The sequence below is a fragment of the Oryx dammah genome, unplaced genomic scaffold (genome assembly GCF_014754425.2).
Source record: "Oryx dammah isolate SB20612 unplaced genomic scaffold, SCBI_Odam_1.1 HiC_scaffold_10, whole genome shotgun sequence".
Lineage (NCBI taxonomy): Eukaryota > Metazoa > Chordata > Mammalia > Artiodactyla > Bovidae > Oryx > Oryx dammah.
The window spans coordinates 55,024,117-55,033,432 of NW_024070194.1; positions in this window are offsets into that span (position 1 = coordinate 55,024,117).

The window sequence follows — 9,316 nt, forward strand, 5'->3', positions numbered from 1 at the left end:
CCAGCTGGGTTATAAGGAATGACAGACAAAAATTCTCCCTCAACACGTGGGTTTGGGATTCAGGAGACAGAAGGGAGTGGAGGTGGGGGAGGGAGGTGGAATTACAGTTCAGACAAACATCCCTATAGTCTGGTAGCAAAGACAGAGTTTAAGTAAAACAGGTTTTACTGTTGAGCTGCATTCATGTTCCTACAAGATGTACATAAAGTGTTGGTCCTGTGAGACTGACATGATTAATGATCAGTGTGGTGGGAAGTGATATAGTTATTGTACACAAGCACTGGCAAGCTCTTTATATTTCCCTATTTCTTTAAAGCAAACTAAGATGAAATACGAAACCCTGGTCTGATATAAAGTCCCTATTGGATTCTTTGGATACGTGTAAGAAACTGCCTGTTTAGTCAGAAGGCTGGTGAAAACACCTACATCAGACTTTGTTATGAGACAGGTGGGTTTTTTAATTTTCTTATATGCAGGTGAGTGTTGAAACTGTTCAAATTCCACTTTGTTTTCATTCAGTATTAGTTTAGTTCTTCATAGAGCAAACCCCATCCAGGTGCTATCAAATGACCAGTTACTGCTTAATTAACTAGGTGTAAAGTTTTACATATACATTCATGTCAATAGTTTATTACAAGTTGTGTAAAACGGACTCTAGTTTAATAATGGGGAGGAAAGGATTAGGTTGCTCCTGAAACTGACTTGTAGAGCATGTAAGATGATTTTACTGGATTCTGTTCATCTGTAATCAATGACAAAGATGTATGTTGTAGACAAAGTTGCAGAATTAAAAAGAAATCTGCTTTTAATTTATTCTTTTTGTATTAAGAATTTGTATAGTACCTTTACATTTTGCAAAACAGTGTTGTCAACACTTATTAAAGCATTTTCAAAATGAAAAGATCTCAGCTGCCTCTTGGACATTCTGTTTGTGTCTGACTGATCAATGCCTACGCACGCTCCGGGGAGCTGTATGTAATTCGGTTGCCTGTGTCCTCATCGGGCTCCTTTTTTTGACAGGCCAACTGAGGAGATGGGCAGGCAGCTCAGCCTCTTTCCTACCACTGCTGTTCATTGTACCACAGCTCAGACTCTTTCCCTCACCCTCCAAATCCTATCACCAAAGCAACAGCCCACTGGGCCCTCAGGTACAAAGCCCTGCACTGAGGGACATAGCGGGAACGGGCTGACTTAGTGGAGCCTTTGCTGCCATCGCACCCTGGCCCCCTAACCCACACTGCACCTCCTCACTAGCACGGAACTAGAAATCTGACTGGCAAAAGCACTCCAGGATGGAGAGCCTGGCTGAAGCATCTGCCGCCAGTGTGGGTTAACCCTCCCAAAAAGGGAAGCAAGCCACTGAGAACGGACTCAAAGTGCATCTGTCTGGAAGCAAGCCCATCAGGACAGCATCTTACACCGAAGCCTGTGTGTCCTTGGCAAAGCTACCAGGGCCTCCTATCAAAAGATAATCAACACTGATTTCAAACAAACAGGATCTTCTGTTAATAAGTCTTTTACATGTAAACATGTCGCTGCTCAGGAAATAAATCTACTGTCTCCTATTAAGCTCTATCACCTGAAAGCAACCAACCCACAGGAAGATGGAACTTTCCCTTTTCTCTCTCTCTCTCACACACACACACACACACACACACACTCTCTCTCTCTCTCTCTCTCTCTCTCTCCCCTTTCCAAAGAGTCATTATTTTGGTTACTAGAGAACACAAAGTAAATAGCTGGTTCCTGTAGAAAGCATTAAAAATAGCCAGGTCTTCCTCCCAAAATACCAGTTCAAACAAGCTCAGACATGAAATTCCTCTAAAAAGAGGAACATCAGAGAAGCCCTGATGGGGGTCAGCCAGCAGGCAGTGGCCACAGCTGAAGTCAGCCTCTCACTGCATGTTCTGCAGCGGTCCCAAGTCCTCTGCATATAACGAAAGAAGGTAAAACGAGCCCAGTAGATAGGAGACAAGCAAGTGTGTCAGTGGGATCCCTCAGGTATCTCTCGTTCAAGAGGCTGCCTGGTGAAATAGCAGAGACAAGCTGACCGGACAGAGGCACGACCTCTCTGCCTTGCACAGAGTCCCACTCCCAGCACAGTCAGTATCTATCCAGGTAAGAGGTGAAGGGCCTGTACTGCAATTCAGGAGGATGAACCTGCAGTTCAGCAGGTTAGCTGATAAGGTGCATACATGTGCAGCAGCACCAAAATTTATTTTTTCATCAGAAACCCACTTTACTCTCCATAAATCTTTATCCCCATAAACAAGTAGTTTCCTTTTTGCACCCATTCATCCTATTTTCCATCAAACCCTTTCTAATAATGCTTCCCTTCCTCCCACTCTACCAAAACCCCTCTTATCAAGGTCAAGAATGACTCTCCACATGCAAGGGTTAATTCTCTTAGGTGGTTAATTCTCTTAAGTTAATTCTGTAAGGTGACTTACCAGCAGCACTGGGCATGGCTGATCCCTCTTGCTTCCTTCATGGAAAGACTCTTGTCAGTTGAATCCAGGACAGGACATCCTCTGGTTTTTCCTCCTCAATACAGTCGGGGCTTCTGCCCAGCTCCTTGATGGCTTTTACTCCATCTCCCCGCGGTCTACGCGCTAGAGTGTCCCAGAGCTCAGTTCAAGCTTTACCATGCAGTCACTTCCTATAGCAGCCCATGGTTTAAAATGTCATCTGTGTGCTAAGGGCATCTGTACTTCTCCCTGGACCTCTTCTCTGAAACTTGTACATCCTGCAGCCCACTCAACAGCTCCACACAGATGTCTAATGTGCTAACATGTCTGGAAGTGAATTTCTGAGCTGCCCTCCAAATCCGCTCCATCAGTGACCTCGCCCAGCCGAGTTAGAGGCACCTCCAGTCTCCAGGGCTCAGGCCCAAATCCTTGGACTCACCCATGACGACCTCCTGTCCTTGTCTCATATGCAGCCAACCAAATGGATGTGAAATCCCTGCCCTTGTTCTCTTGGGGGAGAAGGGAGACAGATAATAAATTATATAACACATTAGAAGGTTGGAAGAAAGCATGGTTGGTCAGTGGAAGATTCAGCCTGTGACAGGTGGGGATACACCTTTCCTCCAAGTAAGGTAAGAAGAGGCGGTGAGTGTGGAGGCAGCGGCAGACCTTAGGCCCTTGTCCGTGTTCCACCTGCTCTGAGGGAAACTAGGTGAGGCCACCTTCCAGATGTCAAGGGAAGGACGGAGGATAGGGATGCAGCAGTCACGGGGAGAACAGCCCCGAGAGGAGACGGGGTGGGGCACGCGCTCCAGGCCTCCCTTGGCGCCCGAGGACACCGGACACGGGGTGGGAATCCCCTCCAGTGGCACCGCGGCGGGCTGCGAGGTCAATGGAATGAGCCAGGCCCGGATGTGTGGGGCAGTGTGACCGGAGGACAACAGGGAAGAGAGAAGACGGTCCTGGTGAGAAACTCGAGTGATGATGATGGACTCCAGATGGATTACAGAGAAGAGCAAAGCCAGGAAGATGCCAAGGAAATAAAAGGAAGCAGAGGAATGAACAGAGAGAAGATGTTGAAGAGACTGAGGCAGAGAAGAGAGGGAATTAAAGGGAGAGGGCCCAAGGACAGGACATCACGACCAGACAGGAGGTAACACCAGTTTCCCCAGCATCTTGGTTCTTCACACTTGGGGTGAACCCCATAATCTGGGAGCAAAATCCACGTGTGCTGGAGGGAAGCCAACCTGAGCTGAAGGCTGTGGGAAGGGGACCCATCACACTTCCCCTCAAGCAGGAACCAGAAATCTGGCTGCCTGTTCAATCCGGAGGCCGAGCATGGCAATTATTTTACAGAAAGAGTGTAACAGAAAAGACTGTCAACCAGAAACTGAAGAGGTGACAGGAAGAGGTGGACCCTGAGGTATCACGGAGATGAGAACCACGGGAAGAGCCACTGGTCTCAGGGCTGCAAACAAAGACAAGGGACTCTAAAGAAAGACCTAGAGGCTTGAGGAGCTGGGAATCAGACCTTTGAAGCCTGGATGCTGCTCAGGTGCCTCAGGAACTTGGCGGGACCCCACAGAGCTAGGATTCAAATGTCTGGAGAGGAGCACTGGCTGATGCTGCTGCGATGGTTCTGCAGAAGTGTGGAAAACCTGTGAGCGGGGACCACCTCCGCTAGGAATGCCAAGTGTCACCGTGGGCTGCGGGCCCGCGGCTGGGCCACCACCACTGGGGACAGGCAGTGAACACGGAGGAACAGGGCCTCCCTCCCTCCTCGGGGCTCCTGTCTCCCACATGGCCCATGATTGGTAGAACCTAACACAAAGCCAGTCACAGAGGAGAAACGTGGTCTGCAGAGCCTCATCCCAAAGCAGAGTGTGGCAGGTGCAGGGGAGAGGCTGTCAGTCAAAAAGCAATTTTCTATAAAGGACAAAAACCATACATACTTTTTTGGCTCAAGTTTGTGTAATGTCAGTTACTGCCCTAGACGGAACGGGGGTAGTTAACAAGTCAAAGCATACCAAGACACTTTCTCCCCGAATGACAGAATCACAAGTGTATGTTTTCTCAGATATGTTTCACACCCACAGAGGTATCCAGAGCTTATTCCTCTCAAAGTCACTCCTAAGCCTAGTGGAGATTTGGGAGTAACTCAGAGAGGAACAAGAGCTTGATGCTTCTGTCCTATAGAGTGACACGCATCTCTACCACAGGTTGACCTCTGTCTGCTCTACAACCTGACTGTCTATGGACTCCCATTAACACGCACTGGGTCCGGGATTTCCTGCAATTGAAGCAACCTGGTGCCGATACCCACGAGCTCATTCAGGGAACGCTGACATGCTTAACACGTATCTTATGAGAATGGCAAAAATGAACCAAGTCTTAATGAAATGGCAATCTAGTACCACTACAATGTTTAACAATAATACAAAAACACATTATTTCTCTCCTCTCAAATCCCATGTGCAGGCACTGTACTATACAAAGATTATATTATTTAGGATTCATATGACTTTTTATAAAATCTATCTGTCAAAGATAGCTGACAAAGGTTATGTCAATATCTGAGCTAGTGATAAGATTATTTCCCCTACACAAAGAAATGGAGAAGGGAACGGCAACCCACTGCAGTATTCTTGCCTGGTGAATCCCATGGACAGAGGAGCCTGGAGGGCTACAGTCCATGGGGTCACACAGAGTCTCGGACACGACTGAGCGACTAACACTATGCATAGAAAACCTAACATAAAGTCAAGCCACAGAGCAGAAGTATTTATAACGTATGGTGAACACAGGGCTCAGCCAGAACATATAAGGAACTATGTTAAGTCAGTAAGAAAAAGGCCAGGAATTCAGTAGGAAAAGTGGACAAAAGTAAAATCTTGAACAGAAGATTTCACAAAAGTTAAAATCCAAATGGCCATGAAGTACATATGAAAAATGCTCCACTTAATTTTCCTCAGCAAAACGCAAAGTGAAACCACAACATGGTACCATGTTAGCCCATCACAAGAGCTGAAGTGGAGGTGGCCAAGGACATTCCAGGAGGGGCCGAGACCCCTCGAGTCCCTCACGTGGCACTGTGGACAGGCACGAGCCCTCGGAAAACTCTTTGGCACTACTTTCCGAGTACACACATACCCAAACATTTCTCAACTTCATAGAGACCCTAGAGAAATTTATAATTCACCAAAAAATACATGTACAGCATTCATACCCAAAGTGGAGACAACTCAAATGTCTATCAAATGTAGAAAGGGATAGAGAAATGAGAATCAAAGAAATCACAATGGGGGACTTCCCTGGTGGTCCAGTGGCTAAGAAGCTGCAGGGAGCCCGGATTCAAAACCATCAGGGAACTAGATCCTCCCTGCTGCAACTAAGAAGATTGAAGATCCTGCCTGCCACAGCTAAGACCTAGTGCAGTCAAATAAACAACAACAAGCAAACTAACTCACACTGGGAATGGCTGCTAATGGGCCCTGGGTTTCTTTCGGGGTGATGAAAATGTTCTACGTGTGCTGCTGACTGCACAACTCTGAATATTCTAGAGACTAGGGTACCCTTTGAATGGGTGAATCTCACAGTACATGCATCCAATCAATCAAGATGTTTTTTTTTAATGACGACAGCAGAAATCAAGGCCATGGCTCTGTCCTGACGAGGCATGAAGAGATTTCTGGGGCACTAATAACATTATCTTTCCTGACTTGGATGACACTCACTTTGAGACAGTTTCACTGTGAAAAAGTTGTATCTTTCTGATGTGTGCACTTTGCTGTATATGTTACAATTGAATAAAACTTTACAATGAAGGGAAATGAAATCTAGCTGTGAGTCTTGGGAAAGAATCGTCAAAGGGCTAAACAAACCCTCAACAGGTAACTGATTAATACTAGACTCCTGCTATCTCTCTCTGCCTCAACCCTAACTCATAGTTTAAACAATCTCATATTTTATAATATGTTTGTTTATTCTTGCTTTACACAATGTATAGCCAGCCCAAGGTAGTCACCTATTCTTACCTTCTATTTTCTTACATGAGGCCTGTCCTGGAGGTTCTCTCTATGCACAAGTCACCTCATTTGAAACCTAAGAATTATTCTTCCAAAAATATTTAACAACTGAAGTACTCAAGGTTTTATAATATGCCAAATTCCACATAAACCTTGAGAGCTAAGTGTTCTCTATTAAAAAGTAAATAAAGAGAGGAAATAAAGAGTCCTTTTGCCCTAAATTCATCCACCAGGTCACTTCCTTCTGTAACTCTGACTAATTCTTTTTAATTTGTGGCTTTCAAACTGCTGGTCACAACACATTAATGAGTTGTAAGCCACTTTAGAGTCACACCAACATATTTTTAAAAGAAACACAACAGGAAAGAAAAATAAGAACGCACTGCTCATGGCATGGTCAGGGAATACACACAGGTGATACTGGGTCCCACCTATTTGTTATGGCTGACTGTTGGGCTATAGTCAAACCATCTCAAAGCCACAGCTTTAATCCTCCTGCTTTACAAGATGGCAAAACTGAAATCAGGCTCAGAGGACAATGCTAATGGTTCGTGATGTCTCCTAAGTCTCAAGGGAAGAGCAAGTTGGAGAGTAAAGGCAATTTGGTTTGGCAAGGAGAGCCGGGTGTGCAGATGACTCCCAACTGTCACGGCAGGAAGCTTGCTGAATGCCTCAGTGATCACCAGTGACACTCAAAAAGCAGCTCAAACCTTCTCAGCTGCCCTCCATGGTCAAAGTATGTGTTCATCTTCAATGCTGGGAGAAAGCTGACAATGATTTCAAAGCGGGTGCTTAAGGACAGAGGAGAGACTAAACAAAAGGAAGTGGCCTAGTTAAACAAGAGTAACCATTACCATCAACACAAGGATTAGTCTGGGCGAGTTTGTAAGAGTTCGTGGAAAAAGGAGTAAATAATCAATACTTTCAAAATAAACTGTTTTGGAAAATGTAAAAAAAACATATATACACACACATATTTTGTTTGTGTGTGTGTGTGTATTTTAAATGAGTATGTTTCCAAAATCCTGAAAGGGGTCAGTTCACACCACAGTGATAACTGCCAACCACACTGCATTCCCTTCAGTTAGTCCACACCACCACAACTTATTTTTAAATTTCAAAAGATTTTAAGGTTACTGTTAACCATTACAGGACGAACTAGTGTGTAGTCAGAATTCAGCCCATCCAATTGCCGAGTCTGATGAAAACCAGTTGCCATAACAGTGTTCCCACAGCGACCCTCTGGGGACTGGGGCTGGCTCCTCACACTCTAGACAGCTGGAAACTCTTACACAAACCTGCCGTGAGAAAGTGCTTTCAGTTCAAGCCTCCCAGTACGACTCCATACCATAAATTTCTAGGGGATAAAGTTAAGGGACTTCATGGGCGAGGATGGGGAGGAAGGGGGCATGATCCACAAGGTTACGCTCTTGCAGATATTCAGACAAAGGGAACAGCCACATCTTAATCGAAGCTCCCCTTTCACCATTTAGCTCTACTACCTTTGTAGGTCCAGAAGTAATAAAGGGGTTACTGTAGGGCTGAAAAGGAGCCAGTGATAGGATCCATAAGTTCAAATCTACCGAACTCTATCTTTCTTTCAAATAATTGGATTTCTACAGAATTTGTTGTTGTTTAGTTGCTAAGTCATGTCTGACTCTTTTGCAATCCCGTGGATTATAGCCTGGCAGGCTCCTTTGTCCATGGCATTTTCCAGGCAAGAATGCTGGAGTGTGTTGCCATTTCCTTCTCCAGGGGATCTTCCTGACCCAAGAATAGAACCTGAGTCTCCTGCATTGCAGGTGGATTCTTTACTGCTAAGTAAATACTACTATATATACTGTGGTCAAATCCCAGGACAATCTAAAAGTGATAAAGGGGGCCAGGAGATCATCAGAAGGAAAAACTTGACATTCAGAAGTTGTACTGCTAATCAACCCTATTTTCTGTTCCTCTAAATTCTTTTCAGAGACGGAGTGCATCCTAAATGCTCGTACTAGCGACAGCTACCTTCCCAGCTCTGGTCTCTTGGGACCTTCCCCTTCTTCCTACAAGATCCGGGCTGCCCCCCTCTCCTCTCTATGTGTCAATTGTTTTTGGCCTCAGTTTTCTTTTCCTAGTTTTTCCCCAAGGGCTGAAATCAGAGCCACAGCCTCCAGACTGCCACAGCCCTGTACTGCAATGCTGAAAAATACTGCTGTCTTTGCAGCTGGCAAGAACACTCCTAAGAAACACAGGATTTACTTTTGAGGGAAAACCAGTGTTTTATTAGATTTGAATCCAGAAAGACACAACTCCTTTGGCAAGGAGTCTGGGGAGGTGGGGAGGAAGAGAGAGAAGAATATACTTTATACTTATTTCAGGAGTGTGACTGATTTTAAAAGATAGGCCTTTATTGTTTTAGAAACAGCTAAAAATTAGAAACATGTAGCATCTGCTGCACTATAATTTTCATGATTTGGAGAATGAGAGAGGTTATTTTTAACTAAACCCCCATGACAGGTACAGTCCTCTGAAGACCTTTAACTTCTGGGAAATAGAAAACTTCTCTATGAGGAATCTACACCTTTCAACCTGCCTCTCTCTACCCAAGCCCCAAAATGACTAACATTCACAGTGGCACAGAATACGTTACACACTTTTTCCCCCTCAAACCACCTACCCATGCTGATCAGTTCTGGAAGGTACTGGTGTCACATGATGCAGTTTGTTCTCTGCGTGGAATATTAACTCAGAGCAAATGGGAAGACAACACAAAATGAGCTGACTACCATGGTATGGGCTGCCTATGAATTAAAAAAAAAAGTGATCTGTGGAGTATTC